This window comes from Columba livia, chromosome 19 (assembly GCF_036013475.1).
Source record: "Columba livia isolate bColLiv1 breed racing homer chromosome 19, bColLiv1.pat.W.v2, whole genome shotgun sequence".
NCBI classification, from domain to species: domain Eukaryota; kingdom Metazoa; phylum Chordata; class Aves; order Columbiformes; family Columbidae; genus Columba; species Columba livia.
The window spans coordinates 7410185-7427870 of NC_088620.1; the positions used below are offsets into that span (position 1 = coordinate 7410185).

At 46.4% G+C, this 17686-nt stretch overlaps 1 long non-coding RNA gene across 2 annotated transcripts; it reads right to left on the bottom strand.

Annotated features, from left to right (window-relative positions):
- Positions 1–2941: 2941 nt before the first annotated feature.
- Positions 2942–17237, bottom strand: LOC110358627 (uncharacterized). 2 transcript variants are annotated; one of them, XR_010467214.1, is made up of 3 exons: positions 17094–17237; positions 14136–14334; positions 2942–6400 (listed from the first exon to the last, which is right to left on the bottom strand). It is a non-coding gene; the product is annotated as an uncharacterized LOC110358627 (long non-coding RNA). The 2 variants fall into 2 exon arrangements; XR_002413247.2 differs by lacking the exon at positions 2942–6400 and adding an exon at positions 7640–10693.
- Between the last annotated feature and the right edge of the window lie 449 nt (positions 17238–17686).

Sequence of the window (17686 nt, forward strand, 5' to 3'; positions counted from 1 at the left end):
GTTTCCAGAGGTGCCAAAGCATTTGGATTAGGGAGCAAGAAAAAAAATCAGTAACACTAAGTGATTACCCATTTCCAAAACATAGCCCAAACCTGTCCAGACGGAGGACTTTGTCTCCTGATATCTGGGTGTTTGACAGGGGAAGTGTCAGGTTTCATCTGACGACTTGAGGCTGTATTTGGTATTTAAAATGAATTCACACAGGGTGGCAGCAGACCAGGTCCCAAGTCCTTCTTTATTCTGTACTCCCTTCCATGACTCCAAGTCACAGTGAAGGCACATGGTTATTACTTCTATTTCTCTCCTTCAGCAGAATAACAGCACTGGCTTGTCTGCCACCTTTGACAACAGTGTAAGTATAAAACACTCAAGGCATTTTCAGAGAAACAAACTAGAAACAAACTGTGGGAGCAGGGCCCGGCTCTGCCCTTTCCATCACCAAACTCTGCAGGTTGCATTTCTGAACTCAGGCAAAGGTTTGATTTGTTACTTGCAGCCCTGAAAATGGTGAAAGGAAAAAGATTAAGGGCATGTCTTCATTGCCTGTTGGAGGTCTGTCTTCAGCAGGATTTTTATACCAGGAGCTGCATCATAGCATCTCCTTTCCAAGTGCAACGCATCTTCACTGCCAGGGTTACATCTTGCCTTTAGCTAAGACATACTAGAAGGGAGGATGGCAAGAGGTTATCTTCCAGGCTAGTGACAGGAGCGCTGAGTTTCAGTCATCATTATTCTAGAAGGGCAGACTGATCTCCAAGCACGTTATATGTTGGATATCTGCTTTCCTCCAGTCATATTGTAGCTCCTGCCCATGGTCCACAGCCATCTGCTGTGTGCAGCGTCTCCTACCTCTCTCCACGTCTATCACGAAGCCTTGTGCCTCCTCTGAAATGATGAGAGCTTCCTTGCCCTTTTTGCCACCATCTTTTGCAAATATAGGCCACTGGGTTCCTCATTAAGCAACTGGCACATATTTGTGGGAGCAACTGGCTCTAGGGAGATCTTCTCTATCTGCCTGCTGTTTTTCTGGATCTTACCATGACTCTATTGTCATCTGTGTCACTCTTGGTATCCACAGCCTTCTCCTGAACTGGAGCAGCTGCTCTGCTTGGTGATTGACCCCTGTATTCAACCCAGGTCCCTAAGGCCTGTAATGATGCCACTTAAAAATGGCCCAAATTCCATGACCCCACCTTATTCCATTTATACAGTTTCCCTTGCCAAACTACCTGGGCAAAGTGGTGTTATGGCTTAGCCCAGGAGAGGAGGGGAGAGCACGAAACAGAGGGAGAAAAAGGGAAATTGAAAAAGAAAATTAATAAAGTTATTCTGGTACTGAAAAGCAAATGGGAGATACAGGCAAAGAGGAGCAAACCATGGGCATCTGCCATGTTCTTAGTCACATCACTTAGGGGACAGCAGGTTTCTTGGTGGAGCTTCTAAAAGCCTGCCTGGTGTGCAGGTCTCCAGGGAGCCTAATTTTTGGTGCTGAAGCTGACTGTACCGAAATGGAAGGTGTATGCAGGGGGGTGTTGGGAAAACATGTTTGCATTTACCTTCACAGACAGCTCGCAACCCCAAAAAATCTCATCCTGGTGGTTTTCCTTGGTTTCCCTTGTCAATGCCATGAGATGAGTTGATAGGGGGAAAAAAAAAAAAAAGGCTAATCTCATGCAATAAGGGACAAGTTTTGCTAAACACAAACTAGAAAAAGCATCTCTGGAGGCCAAACAGTGTTTATGGGACTTTGTTTGAACTTCACAGTCTGCTCCGCTGCACAGAAAGGATACGACCCAAGATTTCTGTTAGTGTACTGGGTCATAAACCAAACAACTAAGTCTGAAACCCCCATGAGAGGATGTCATTTATTTCAGCTGGACCCTATATGTGCTCTCTTGTCCCCAGCTGGCCAGGTCTGTGAGAGCAGCCTTGATGTTTGCTCACCTGGAGAGCTTTGTACGTGCTCCCTTGGCTTCCACTGACCTTCTATAATGGACCTAGAAGTCAGGACTCCTGGGTTCCTTTCCTGCCTCTATTCCCATCTTAAGGTATGTCTTCAAATAAATAATTTCCCTTCCCTGTGCTTGCTATCAGTGAAACGTAGCTAATGATACTCTCCTACCTTTTAAGATTGCTCTGAGATTCTCTGTAGCAATCATCCTGGGCTTTCCCAGTTCAAAAATGTTTTTTCTGAGATCAGATTCTGTTGAAGGCTGGTGTTTGCTGATCTGAGGTAGAGCTGTGGACAGAGGGGAAAAGATCAAGAGACAGGATACGAGAGGTCTGGGATCAGCAAAGATTATACCATCCAATAAGGGTATGATGAAAAAAAAAGATCCAACTTGGTCAATATTAAATCAGGAATATTCTTTCCAATGTGTCATTCACCAACAAGGGGATGGGATAATTTTTTGCTTCCTGAATCCTGTTGGGAGTTCTGGTTTTGATACTCCAGAGGGTGAAACATCCAGAATAGTACCTGGGCTCTTGATTTGTAAAGACAGTCTAGCAACTTATTCAACTCAAAGTAAATCTTTACTGATTGCATCGCATTATATCATCAAAATTATGACAGCAAAGGGGCTTTCAGATGTTTCTTGAGGCATGAGGAGACTAAGTAGACAGGCACAGTACAGCTCTACCACTTCAGGGAACAGAAATAAATTTGATCTTTGGGAATCTGGATTCAAATTTTCTGCATTACGTAAAGAGCTGCTGCCCATGTCTCCCAGCTGCTGAAGAAAAGATTTGGCCCAATTTAGCCTGGATATACTTAAACTCTAGCACAGTATGTTATGGGTCATTTCACACTGGGGAAGATGTCAATGTTTAATTGAGATTGAAAAATTGAAGGGAAACAAAGGTGACTGAAGCCCTAATTGGGGTTTGTCTATGACTACCCCATGTGGCCAGAATTCTCAAAGGTATTTTGTCTGGGGAGGAATGTTAATGGCAGGAGTATTTTAGAATTGTACAAGCTATAGTGAAAAGGAATTTATTGCTTTTCTTGCCTTATCTCGTAATATGAAAACTATGGTTTTATTCCATTAGATTAATGGCTAGGCAAATATAATACAGCTTAAAAGAAAAAAAAAAAAGGCAAAGCACCACACCTGAGGTACTGTGCAGTCAGTTCATGTAATTCACTACTGCAGGAGGTCAGAGAGTGATATGCTGTAGCTGGAGTTAAAAAAGAGCTCTGTAATTTTACAGCCATTAAGAGCATGTCATTATACCTGTGAATGGGGGAATGGAAATCTCAAACTTCAGAATGCAGAGAAAGAATAGCCTCAGGAAAGAAATCTCCCCATCTTTTCCCATCACCTTTCACACTACTGGGGACTTGTATGAGGCTGGGTTATTGCCATTACCCTGGGAACTGCCTGCTGGCAGCCATCAGAACGCAGGCAGGTGTGCACCGGTGCAGTGAGGCACATCAGCGAACACAGGCTCATTCCATTTACTGAACAACGTTATGTTTTTCCTCACAGGATCTGAGAGCTCACTTGCTTCTTGCTTTGAGGGAATACAAGCACCTGGCCAGGAGCAAACAAGAAGAAAGGCAGTGCAGTTTTGGTGGCATTTGGTGCCCTTCAACTGATAGTCCCTCTTCCTGTAGAGGCTCTTTTGTGGTTGACGTCAAAGACCTCATAGTTTGAGAGGAAGGTGATGAGTATTCAGCATGGCATGTTCCCCATGGGGAGTCAGCTCTGCACAAGGCAAAACTTACTGGGCTTCCTAAAAGCAAGCTGGAGGGAACTGGATTTCCATGGAGGCAAACAGCATCAGGAGCAGCTAGAGACCTCCATGGAAGTCATTTCACCCTCTAAATATTCACAGATCCATGAGATCAGATGAGATGAGAAATCTGGAGCTCCAGGGAGAACTGTCGCATTTGGTTCTCACTGTCATGCCCCTACGGTCTACACAAGCAGCTCTGCATGTTGGGGTGAGGAAGGCTGTCATAGGGGGCATCCTGGGTCAGGAAAGATGTCATGGAAGTGACAAGCACACTGTGAGCAAATGGGACGCTTTCTTGGGTGACATATCTCCTTAGTTTATGGTTCATCTGCACCTTCAGCTGCCAAGCTGTACCTTCCTCCCCAGCAGCTAAATGGAGCCACATGTGGGAACTCAGTGCCTTTCCCACCTGCCTTTACCTTCAAAAAATGACTTAATCTGGATTTAAATTTGCACTGTTTTCTGTGTTGTGTGAGGAACTAGGGAATAGATTCATGTTTTAGTCAGGTTATAATTTAGTGGAGAATTAGAGCCTCATAAATAAGGCACAGTATTTATTCAGCATGTTTGATGAAAATGTCCTTATTATAGCTCCAATACAATCCTCTTTCTTTTTACACGCAGAACACAGCAAAACCCAAAACATTTTGTATGCCCTCAGCACACAAAACTCACGGCCCACATGCTCAGCTGGTGCAAACTGGCATGGATTAGTGGCTGGCAGCGCAAATGCATCCACCCATACTGCACGAAGAGGCAGCAGAGCTGACCTTGCTTTGCTCTCACACATCTCTCTAACATTGCTCCTGACTTGCGCAGTCACACTTCCATCTCCCCACTGCTTTCCCGTCTCCCCCTGGAAGCCTTTGCCAGCATGCTGGAGGTGGGGAAAAGGGCTCACAATGCTGCAGTAGCGAAGTTTGAGTTATTTTCTTCCCTGCACGGCTGAAAACTTGCTGTACCACCCTAGTGCCTGTATTCCTGGGGAAACAAAGCTGGATGCTAAGTAGTGGAAATGTGCTGGAGAGCATTTCCCAGGCTTAGGTAAGAGATTTGCCTTCAAGCCGCCAGAAGGGCTTTAGGCAGGAGCAGCCTGCTCAGGACCTGAAGTAAAATGTGTTTTATCCAGCTTCATGGCTCAAACTTCCATTCTTGCTTCCCTGGGCTTTCTGGCTCTGCTGAGATTACAGGAGGAACACAAACCTCTGCTCCGGGTGCTCCTGCTGTTGGACTCTTCCACCAGCGTCACCAGTATCCCAGGGCCCAAATGGCCTTTCTCCAGCTCAACTAATCTGTCACTGCTGCATCTGTCATCTGGCAGATAATGTATGTGCACGAGCTCTGAAGTGGGCAGGGAGGAACAGCAAGGGCCCAGGATTTACAATGCCCGTGTCCAGGGGAGGGGAGGGTAAAAGCTGCCAACATGATGCTTTTCTCTCCCCATTTATAGCAGGTGCCTAGCCCATTATGGAGGAGTAGCTGATGGTTTTGTAGCAGCTTTTGCTGATACTGAATTAATCCCAAATTTTCCGCTTTCTCCCTGCAAAGTTCACCAGCCCTCTGAGCAACCTGCATGGCTGACACCTGCCAGAAAATTAAAAGCAGGGTGTTTGGGGCAAAGCCAGCTTTTCAGGAGTGTATCTCATGCCCTTCTAGGTTGATTTGGATAGCAGTTTCATCTGAGCAGATCTGCAGTCACAGAGTCCCCTCATCAGATCGATTCGATGTTGTACACCCACAAGCTGTGCGTGGTGCACCCCACATCCCCAGCTACACCCCATCTGTGCAGTGCAGGAGCTGCGAGGCTGGACCCTGCGTGGCAGGAGCCCAGGTTGGCACCATGTCAGCTGGAGACCATCCACCAGCAACAGCCTGTGTGAAGGCTGTTTCACAGCTTGTAAGGCCCTGCCAGTGCCTGGGTGTATTTGGACTCCACATGGCAACCAACACCCTGCTCAGACCTCTAGCCTCTCCATTAAACAAAGCTCCTTTTAATTAAACCCCTCCCAAAGTCCTGCCCCTTCACACGCAGGGCACCATCCCTTCCCTGCAGAGCAAGCTGTCCATTTCAGAAGACATAGGTCAAACACCAGGCAGGATTTTCAGTAAAACATAATCAAAATGATGCTATGGCAAGTAATTAGGACAATTCCTGCCTTGGAGATCAGCAACCAGACTCACAAAGCAGTACAGTTAATCTCTTTGTGTCAGTGGCAGGACAAATCTGACCTCTTGCACCCATGTTCAGCTACCTGGCTCATGTCCCATACCAAGATACAAGGATCCACATGCTCCTAGAAATCCAAGAAACTTTGCTGGCTGTGTGGTGGAGCAGGACAGCTGAAAGGCTTTGACATTGAGCTGATGAACCAAACAACACGCAGCATCCCTGCAAGCACCGTGTTGCCCAGGAAGATGGAATGTGCCTTTGTAAGGCACAATCTAATTGCACGGAGCTGTGACAGCTCTTGTGGTGCCATCCGAATTATTGTGTCAGCTGGACACTTATCACCAAGAAAATAATAAACACTTAGAAACAAGGTGCATCGATGCTCTCGTTGGCCTTTGAAACACGCTCGGTTCCCGCACCAAAGGAGCAGGTGTTTCTACTTGATGCTCTTCTTGTGAAGCCAGAGAGGCAGAATTCCGCTGCATGTTTCTGGTGACACAGAAAATAAACAGTAATTTACCACTCACTCTTGCTCTCAAGTCCTTGCTAAAGAATTGTGACCTGACATTACCTCCTTGAGACTGATACACATCGGGAATTACTCTATGGCAGTCTAGTTGCCATAAAGCTAGCCTGAGGACTTAATCTCTTTTGTGATGGCCCCAAAAGCTGTCAAACTTTATGTCCACCTGCAGATTTATAGTAGATTTTAATATGGTAGTTAGAGAGAAGCCAAATTTTCCTGTCCTTTACACTGAGCTTCCCCATGCACCTGCTCCCTCTCCAGTCCCAGCTCTTTGGAGCAGGTTGTCTGTGCATCTGCAGAGTTGCCTCCAATGCAGGGTTAGATCCTCAGATGGCACAGAGAGAAGTGGCCCATCTACTTGGTGGGGTGATGGTCCCTCATGGGAGAGTCAGTGGGATCCCTCCCTCCTCATTTCAGCTGGCCAGAAATCAAGCACTTCATATAAACCAATTGCCTGGACTTTTTCTATGGTCACTGGAGAAAGACTAGCATATCCCAGGAGAAATTATTGCCATCACACATTGGGTGTCTAGGGAAGGAAGGGTTGAATTACCACCTTGTTAGGGCTATGCAGACCAGGAAGAATATGAAATTTGCTTGATCTGGCTAAAAAAACCTGATTAGCCCCTGGGGCAAATTAGTAAAACTCTTCCAAACTATGCCAACAGCACATTTGGATTGATCAATAGCCCTGGCTCAGCTATCCTTGATATGCAGTAGAGTTCATCTACAGCAATTACCTAAAAGCCTGCGAAGGGGAGGAGATCGAGTAATTTAGCAAGGGGACAGGGCCTTTGCATTGATTAAAAAAATGTAATGGGCTCTTTGAGATGGCTTCAAAGTTGCCCCTGAGGTACTTCATCAGAAATGACAGCACTGCTGGGGCTTTGCCTCTTTTTCTTCCAGCCCAGCAAACCAAATGTAGTCAGAAGAACAATTTTAGGTAAAGACAGAGCTTTGCTGGGGGTGATTTTCCCTACAACCCGGTTACACCAACAGCGGGTCAGAGAGAGATGGGCCAGAGATTAACAAGCATCAGGACAGAAAGAGGGGCTGGGCCAGCATGTTTAAATCGATGGAACAATCAGTCGGAGGCTAAAGCAATTTCGAGATTAGGCCTCCTTTATGGAAAGCAGTGATCTCTTTTTGATGAAAAAGCCATCCCAGCCTATTGCTGTAATCTTACCTCTGCTTGTGCATTTTTCCCGTGTCTCGTGGTTGACCCACTTCCTTCAGCTCTTTGCTTGTTTCCTTCAAGTGCAGTTTTAGCTCCAAACCACATAAACACCTTGTTTAAATTGCTTTAATCTTCAAGTGCTCTTTCTATTGATTTGAAACAGTTAAGCTGTCAATCAGCCCTTTCTCTTCACACTGTGGGCCAGGGAGGAAGATTAAAATAACAAACAAACAAGAGGTGGATGGGCAGGGAAGTTAGTCTGAATTTCACTGCAGATGCAAGCTGTTAAGAGACTGGAAAAGGGTGGAAACAAGGTCTCTCTGGACGTTAAATTCTGTAGAAAGGCCCTGTCCAGAATGGAGGACAGTGTGTGATGCCCTGCAATGCCCAGTTCTTTCAGCTAATGCGTTCAGACACTCACACTGCTAAAGCAGGACCTGGATATCTCTTCATGCAAAGTGCTGTGCAAATATTTCTAGGATTCAGCCTCAGTCTTACGAAGTTTGCAGTCAGCACTGATAAGACAGACAAATAAAAATGATGAGAGGTAAACAGATGCACAGAGAGAAAAAGTAGTTTTTCCAAGGGCAGTGCATGTGTCCCAAGGAAGGACTGTCTCCTGATGAGGATCTAGCTCCACATCAAAAAAACCTCAATAAACACACTCAGGGTGACTTTTTGTGTAGTAGTGAGGAAGCAAATGAACCTGCACTGGCAATGGCATCTGCAACCCAGCCGGCTTGCAGCTCAGCTGTGCAGAAATGCCATTGAAGAAGGACATTGGAGCTGGACCACTGAAACAGCGGATGCTCTTGCAGTCAGTGGATACATCCCCTGGCACTTTCCCTCGCTTGGATAGCATACCAGGCCATCTGCACTCAGGACAATCCTGATGGCAAGCTGGAAGCAGCAAGCTATTATTTCATCATTACAGCAAGCATAATGACAGGGCCAGAGAGGCTGATTGCTGCTGGAGAGGTCAGCGGTCAAGGAACTAAGAAGGAGAGTAACGATGAAGCATGGCACATGTGGCTTTGCAAGAGGTGTGCAGCTGGCTTAGCCTCTCTCTAGTCAGAGTATCGATCACTAAAATTAAGCTGAGGGTCTCTAGTTAGAGTCTTCAAAGTGGGAACATACTTAAATTCAGTCCAGCAGTAGTCACACAGACTGAAAATCCATCAATTAATCACATTATGCAAAACCAATATTAGACACAGCAACACTCAAATACTGCATGGGCTCACTGTGTTATGCATGGGCTGAGGAGAAACCTCTCTGGTGACACACTTGTTTCTGCCCTCCCCATAAATGCGTTTGTTTGTTTTTTAAGAAGGAGCCTCATGAGAGCGATAAGGACTCGCTCTCTTCTCAGCTCTCCCAAGAGAGAAACCAAATTTCCCAGCACTCTTTCCTCTGCACTGGGTGGATTTCCAGGGAGACGCTTCTCCTGCGTCAGCTGCTGAACCCTCTGCACACCATGGCCTGGGAGGGACAGCAGAGCAGCGAGGTGACAACCCTGGGGGGGTGACAAACCATGCTTGCAGCAGGGCTCTGCTTTCTGCAGGGCAAAGCTGCCAGAGCACAATGGGATTCTTGGGAAGGCTTCACAGAACAAAGAGGCTTCCAATTGATTGGGTCATTCATTTGAATGTTTAAAATAATAATAATAAAAAAACCTTCTCTTTGAATGGGTTTCTTTCCCCCCAAGCAACTCAAGCAGCAGCTTGATTTCCATTTGGCCTCAAGATCCTTTTATTGATGTGCTATAAAAATTTGCATGCAGTGGAAAGGTTGCTGGAGAGCTTGCGGTGGGAGGGTCACACCTTTCCAGCTACGGGGGCTGAGGGGATTTCACTTTCTTCTTCTGACTTTTAGGAGCAGAAATAGAAATAAAGATTGGGGCAGAGGGGTCACAGAGGGACCAGCACAGATAAAAAGAGAAAAGATCACTGCACAAAATGAAGAGACTGCTCTACAGATAAGTTTCTTACATTACATTTCACTAGCCCACTCTCAAAAGGCACCAGTGTTAGATGCAGAATAAGGTAGAGGTCCTGGGGGGCAAATACCAGGTGATAGGAAGAATAAAGATGGCATAACGAACTTAAATAAGGGCTATGTTTAAAATTAGATGGACAACTAACGTTTTATTTTTGGCTATACAAATACTTCGTTTTCACACCCTTACTAAAATTATTTGGTCAAATGGGAAAAGAAGACAGGTATTGAAGGGCTTAATGTGATTTTTGGTATGAAAGGCAGGGCAGGGGTGGGGGAGCCAAGCTGTTTCTGCCTGGGGGAGCTTCAGAACATCCTGACACCTCAGAGAAAGCCTTCTGTAGGCTGATAGAAGACAACTCTACACAAGGAGCCGTGTAATATGGAGAATGAAGAATATACGTCAGCATTCCCTTTCTGATGACAGAGCAAAGTGTCATTCCAGGAAAACAAGCACATTTCAATGAGGGAAGGGAGTAAGGCTGTAAAACAAGCAGATCTTTTTTTGTTGCTGTTAAATACAAAACACACAGACTGGATTGATTTCATGTTTTCAGAGGACTTCAATCACATGAATAAAGATGGCTTTCCCCATCTCCCCTTTCCCTGTTGTTCACAGCTGGCTGACAGCCATCCAACACAGCAGCAAGGGCCAGAGCACCGAACAGAGCGGCCAGAGCCAACAGTGACGGATGAAGACTATGAGAACAGGACAGAGAGAGGCCTGGGGAGAGATATAATCTAAAATAGAAAAGGACAGCACCAGGGCTACAGCACAATGACTTAATTTGTGGGTTTGTTCTGCTCTGTAGGGGTGGGCTGATGTGACACCCACGCACCGAGCCACAGCTGGCAACATCTGCCACAGCTCCTCCTCTTCTTCAGCTTTCAAACACTTGCTGTCCTCATCAGTTCTTCTCACTTCTCCTCCCCTTGCACTTCCTGACTGCTGTAGTTTGCCTTTTTTAATGAAGTCCCTTATGGGGGCTTCAAAGGGGAGGTGCATAGGAGTCAGGAAGAGGAGGGAGTGGTGCCTTCCAGTCTTTCAGGTTAAAATTGCAGACACACACATGTATATGCACTGGAAAAGCAAAGCAAGAAGGGAAATCAATAGCCCTGGTCAAAACTCATTTTCAAATCTGAATGAAGCTTGTGATTAGCACAGCCCCACAGAAGACACTGTTGCAAGCCTTGATCTGATCCTTAAATGTCAGCCTTGCAGAATCACAGAAAATTAGGGGTGAGCAGGACTCCAAGATGCCACCTAATCCATCCCCTTGTCAAACAGCCCCACATGCATGAGGTTCACCAGTATCAGGAAATACCATATCTTTTTTATGGCTTGGTGCTGTGCTTGGACTAGAGAAACACAATGGGCGTTTCTATACCGAATTTACCTCATCCCTGTAGGCCAGCACGTCCCAGGATCTCCAACACCAACTGATCACATACTCAGACCCTCCTCATTGTCTGCTCTGCCAAAGGGCTTTAGCATCTTCCTCACTGGGTTCAAAGGGGTGCTGAGGGCTGAGAGGGATGATTGTGTATGGAGGAGGAATAAATTTAGACAAGTCTATTCTCATCTCCAAAATTAGCGTTGCTTGTTTGCTTGTTTTTTAACCTGTATTTCATCAAATGACACCTTGCTGCCACAGTCAATAAATAAGCAGCAATGCAGTGGGAGGGTGAAGGCCCAGGCAGGGGTAGATGGGGATATAAGAATGTGAGAGAGGAAATGAGGAAAATAAGCTCAGGCCATCTGAGCTCATTTCTGAAGGTGGACATAACTGCTGATTAGCAAAGTCGGACTTAACCGCTATTATCTCCTCCCCAGCTCGCGATGTAAATGTCAGCTTCCTGCAGCAGGGAGAGGACCACTAATGGCTGCAAGGGGGGGGCAAGGAACTTCCAAATGAGCCTGACATTTTCTTAACCTGACACAAACAGAGGCTTGTGAAAGGCCAGGGAAGGAACCCAGAGAGGGACTGAGGGCTGTAAATGAAGAGCAAGACCTTGCTTAACCACAGCCATTTGTAATGGGCTGTTGAGCTGTGACGGAGGGTGAGTGGTGGGAGTTTGCATTGGGAGGGGGTGCCAAGAGGGTGGGTGGAGGAGCAGATGTGTTCACACTCCCTTTTGGCAAAGAGGATAATAACATTTGCCTTCTTTAAAGGGAATACTGATGAATAGTTAGTAAGCCTGGGCTGCTTTCCATAGGCTCACTATCTTCTCTGAGAGCTTTTCGAATGGGAGAAGCAGGACCCCTAAGCTAAATTAAAAAAAGCTACGCAGCAGGAATGATTCCCTTTCCTGCAAAAGTCAAGATTCAAATAAATTTTTCATCCTCCTCAGGGTAAAAATGGTATCTCAAAATGTTATGGGCTGAACTGAGAAGGGGAAGCACAACGAACATGTTCCCTCAGACAAGCCAATATATCGATGATCAGCACAGTCACCCAGGACATGGTAAAGGCAGATTCAAGTCTTTGCCTCAGCCTGGTTCAGAGCAAGAACTACGTAAATCACAGGTTGGTCACTCTTTGAGTGACAGTCCTGTGTACCTCACCACCACGACTCAGTTCTGCAGCTCTCTGCCCGTTAGACTTGTCCCAGTTAGGAATTCACATAACCTGATTCATTCCCACAGAAAAAAAACATGTCAAACCATTAACATCTTCCAATTAAAATCCATTTTGGTGAAATAAGGGCATAACAGAGGATCTGCGGTGCTGCGTCACATCAAAGGTTCCTTGACCCCTGCCTCAGAGAGCAGACCGCAAAGTTCCAGAGAGGATCTATGATCAGAACAGATAAAGAATGACCCATTCCACTGGCAAGTTTCCAAAAGCTACGTCTTTAACTACACGTAGTTTGTGCTACTGGAGGAATACTTGGGTTTGAGATGCACCTCAACATAAGTCTCCTGGAACTTTCCTTGAACCAACACACAGTCACCACATTATTTTTGCTGCACACAGGTACGTGCATGATTTTGAAAAAGCTGCTTATTAACAGTTCAATGGAGAAGGATATACCATATTTTATCACATATCCACTGGTAAGGCTCATTATTGATTTCAACGTACCTGTGCCGAGAGGCAACGACAGGCACAGTTTTTTAAAGAGAAGGAAAGAAGATTAAATATACTCAATCCTTGTCACCTTAGCAAACATTTATCCATCCAGTTGGGTGTGATGGGAAGTCTCTATTCTAAAGAGGGAATTAAATTTTAATAGGACAGCAACATGTTTGTAGGGCTGTCATGGCCCAGGATTGGAACAAACTACAGCACTGCAGGGAAACACCAGAGGCTGCTGACAGAAGAAAACCAGGAGGCGATAACTTATGTCTGAACCTCCTTATAGTCAGGAAGTAGGTGACGCAGGACGGGACTGATGTGGAGTGTCTTGGCCAGTGACGGTAGAGAAATTGCCTACTCAGAAAGGAGGCAGAGCAGCCCCCAGTATTACCCTGGTTGTAGCTGCTGCTCATAAATGCGATACCAAAGTTAAAAGCCAGAAAATCCCAGTGCAGACAACAAGGTTCCTCACTGATGTGTTATCACTGCCACAGACCTCCCCAGCAGCAGGACTATGTTTCCAAAGAAGCCTCTTCCTTTCTTTGCAGATGGGCTTTGCTCCATTTGAGGAATGTTTAATCCTTCTAGATAGCACCAGCTGAGCTCAGTGCTAATGAGAAGGTTAATAATCTCCTCACTTGGGCAGGAAAAGGCTAATACGGCAGGTGAAACCTTCACTGGGTTCTTCAGGTTACAACCTTTAGGACCAGAATGATGCGGGTGATATAACAAGAAATAATGAACTGGACCAGTTGGCAAATGGTCTAGGCATCTCGCACCTCCTCTGCTGTGCTTGGTACCTCTGAGCGGGCACAGCAGATGTTGCTGCTGTCCTGGTGTGCACCAGGTTCACTCCATGCTCCAGCAAAGAACTCGCTTCATCTCCTGCCCTTTAGTGGCCTCCACAGCTTCTTACTTCCAGTCATTACCAGCCACGGTCTGGATTTAATGAGGCCAGAGTTCACTGGATGAAATAAATGCAGGTCCCCGAACCCTCTAAACCAAAGCTAATGAAAAATATATGGTCCCTCGCTCCCGCTCTCATTTTCACATCCTGCAAATTATCTGTGCTAATGCACGCAACTCTCTGCTCCTCCACGGCTTCAGATGCTGAACTTTGAGTCTTTGTCACATCAGCCGGCACCAAGTAATTCTGTACAGAAGTCTGACATTTCCAGTTGAAAAAAATAAATTGATTAAAATTCAACAGGCATGTAGTGTTCAGCTTTTAAAGGTCGGCAAATCTAAGGAACTATCAACTGTAAAATAATTCAGCATTTAGAGGGGAGGGGCAGCTGGGGGGGCCCTGGGAAGAGGGAGGGAGTGCAGAATGTTAGGATCATTTACTGCTTGTGTTTCACTGTCAAAAACATAATTACAGGCAATTTAATTATCGTCTAATGGAAAGGGTCCATCTTCCTGAGCACCACGGACAGATCCTACCTTGCCTCCCTGGGCACTGTGCAGTGCAGAGGTCGGACGGGACTCTTGACAGCGACCAGGGTTCCTGTGGGTGAGTGTCCGCAATGGGACCCCGGAGGATGAAAATGGGTGTTGTTTCTGCTGCTTCTCATGTTAGAGACTAGATGGAGCTCATCTGAAGGAGACTTGAAGTTGTCCAGTAGAAGAAAGAAGGATCAGGCTGTTCAGAACAACAGAGAGAACTGTTTTCACATGGGAAGTACAGATTTAGCCAGCACAGATCCTCTTGATAGCACACAGCTGTCTGCTTGGTCCTGCACATCTCCTGTGACTTCTCTGTTATGGGGAGGCCCAGCTGAATGTGGCAGCCAAGATGGATAAGCACAGGCCCATAAGTGAGCTACAGACATAAGTACTGATCTCAAAGGAAACCAGGTCAGAGTTTCAGAAGCTGCCCCATCACTTCACTGGAGCTCCACCAAGACCCAAAGCCCATATCTTGAAGTTCCTCCAGTTCTGCCATCTGGATTTTGCTTTTTGAGGTCTGTACTACACAATTTTGAGCAAGATCAAGTTAGACAAACAGGAAGCATGGCCCCTTTGCACCAACCTTGATGGACCACTAACATTTACATGAACAAAAAACGTGGATGCAGAAGTTTTTAGCCTGAGCCTTCTCTGACAGGTTGCAAGTTACTAATTCAGACACTCTCCCTTCCCCCGATTGCATTGCACATGTATCAATCATATCTAATGCATGGCTTTTCCTCTCCCTTCTCCCACCCTCTTGTTAAAATCTTTGTTCTTCACACCCTTTTGTGCATGAACTTGAGACCAGCTTTTTCCAGCCTGGAACATGTTTGCTTTCATTGTTCTGTTAAGTCAAGATGTATTTCCCAACAGAAACATCTCCCAGAGCTTAGCGGCAGAGAGAGCAGAGGAGGGTTTGGAGCCCAACCCAGTGGGATTTGGGGCAGCAGGCACTTGTCCTTCTGCTGGCTCTGAGCCCCAGTGCAGGAGAAGGTGGGCAGTGTGATAATGTGATCACCTTTCCCAAGGATGGGATCACAGGCCGTTGTACAACCCAACTGTGACCCCTACAGGTCTCTGAAAAGAGAATACTGAGCTCCTCAGAGGCAACACACAGTTGATATGCCTGTGATTCATTATTCCCTGTAATATCAAATTCTCCCCTTGCTCACACAAGTGCCACGCCATTGATTTTAGTGAGGATAGGAACACTGTGAATGAAGGGAAAAAACATAGTCCATGAAGTTGCTGGTGAATCGTGCTCTCCAGGCCAGAGAACACCACAAGGATTCAGCTCCAGGGAGTGAAAACACACATCAAAGGAGACCAACATGACTCTTACTGCAAGGCATCTGTAGGAAGCTTCTCTGGGGGAAACTGTGACTCAGCAACAGCCCAAACCAACCTTGAAAACTTGAAAGAAAGTGAAAAAGAAAGACAAAGGCCAGAAGGCACATCACTGTTGCGCCATCCATCACCCGAATGCTGCTGTGTGTCAGTACAAAGGCAAGGCAGAGGAAAGGGAACACTGTGTCATCTTCATTTAAAATGCTCCCAGCCCAATCTTTGCTAACTCAGCTCCATCCCTGGGCCTCTGTCTTGCCTTATCTCAACAGGAATCCAGTAGAGTGCATAACCACAAGTTCTTGCTAAGCTTTTGATCTCCTTGACACTTGCACTACCAGAAACATCTCCCTGCCCTTTACCCTGCCTAGTGTGTCCTTTTTGCAAGCAGTGGGACATCCACATCCCCACACTATCTCTACCCACTATATTGCCTCAGTAGAGGGATTCAGCTCTTCTAATCCCCACATTCCTTCTCCAAGCCCATAAACAGACAGCCATAGTCCCAAACACATGACATATTTGCCCTGGACTGTGATGAATCAAGCCCACCACAAGTATCAGCACATCACCAGGCTGCATGGGCATCTCCCCATGTGGTCAAGACTCTCCAGATCCTACCCCTTCTACCAGGAAACCCTATGGCCTGAAACCTGTGCCAGAGAAAGAGGAGGAACCCCTGCAGTTGCACATCCCATCGCCACGAAACTTGCGGAGCCTGGAGCTGGGGACAGCGGGTACCACAACTCCCTGCTGAGCAGGGCTGGCTGGGAGCAACACCAAAGGCTCCCTCATGTTGGCTGCTCTGCTTCCTTCCCCCTCCCACTGCTACACAGCAGCCAAAAAGCACCATGTTGATTATTCAAGAGTGGACTCTTAACAACTCTAATCAGCTGATAATCCAATAACACACTCAGCTGAGCTGCACTCTCAGCTCCCAGGTCCCCGCTGCTGAGAGAACATTTACAGCTGCGTCGTGTTGATAATAACTGCCTGGCGGTCAGCAGGAAAGTGCAGCAAATAACTCCCTGCTCGCTGATGTCTCCTGCTCCTTGGCCAGGTCAGAGGTAGGCAGACCTTTCCCCCATCATCCCTGCCTTCCCACAGCCCCTCTCTGCTTGCAATAAAAAGCAGATAACTGCACAGCTGGCTGTTGGGGGGTCCTGTCTTTTACCTTGTGCACAGCTGTGCAACAGCCTGGCTCCTGGGATCCTCAGAAAAAAATCAGCTGCCTGTTCTCTTGAGCTTCCCCCCTGGCAAAATTGCTTGAAATGAAATAAATAAAAAGGGAAGCATCAAATCTATCATTTTGAGGGCATTTGAAACACAAGATGCCAGGGACCAGCCAGCACAGCCTCAGGCCCTTTCAGTTCTCCAACACTTGAACACAAACTGTGAGCACACAGCCTGGGTGGCCTGGAGCCAGCACGCAGGGAAGAGACATTAAAAGTAGAAATATCCCTTCCTCCGCAACTTCCCATCCCCAGCCCCTTCCTGAGGCAGGCAGAAAAACTTTCACACCTGCTTCTCACTGCTTTCACAGCCCAGTTTCTCAGATGCAGAGGCTGGCTGAGTCTCCTGGCAAAGTCTTCTCGCTTTGCTCACCTTCCACTCATCCATTCTGCAAAACTCCTCTTGTCCAGCCAGGCTCCTCTCTGGGTCACATGCAGGGATCTGTGCTCAGCCCCTTCCTGACCCTGCCCCCTTAATCAATACCCCTCATTAACCATGTAATTACAGACAAGTGCTTATTTCCTCCTGGTGTATGGTGAGGGCTGCACGAGCAAAAAGGTGTGGAAAGCCATTCTGGGCCTAAACAGATTTTTCCATTAACAGCTTAAACCAATTTCCCTATGCACTGAAATTAATAGTTGCATCTGTGTGTATGCGTTACTGCTTGCATTTGCGCAGGAGCTTGTGTGTTCTGAACGGACAACCCTTTATTTCCTGAAATACTTTAGCTGGTAGATATCCTGCAGAGACAAAAGAGTGTGAAGAAAGCTGTATCCTTACTGTAACTCTTTCTTGGGTGCTTGAAGAGAAAAAGTAAAATGCAATAACCCAAAGCAGGGTGTTTCTTCATCACTAGCTCTCGCAGTGCCCAAATGCCTCCAAATGTTAATTTTTCACGGGCACCCCCATGGAGCAGGAAAATGCACCACTCCTAGGAATATTAAGATGTTTGGGTCTAATTACAT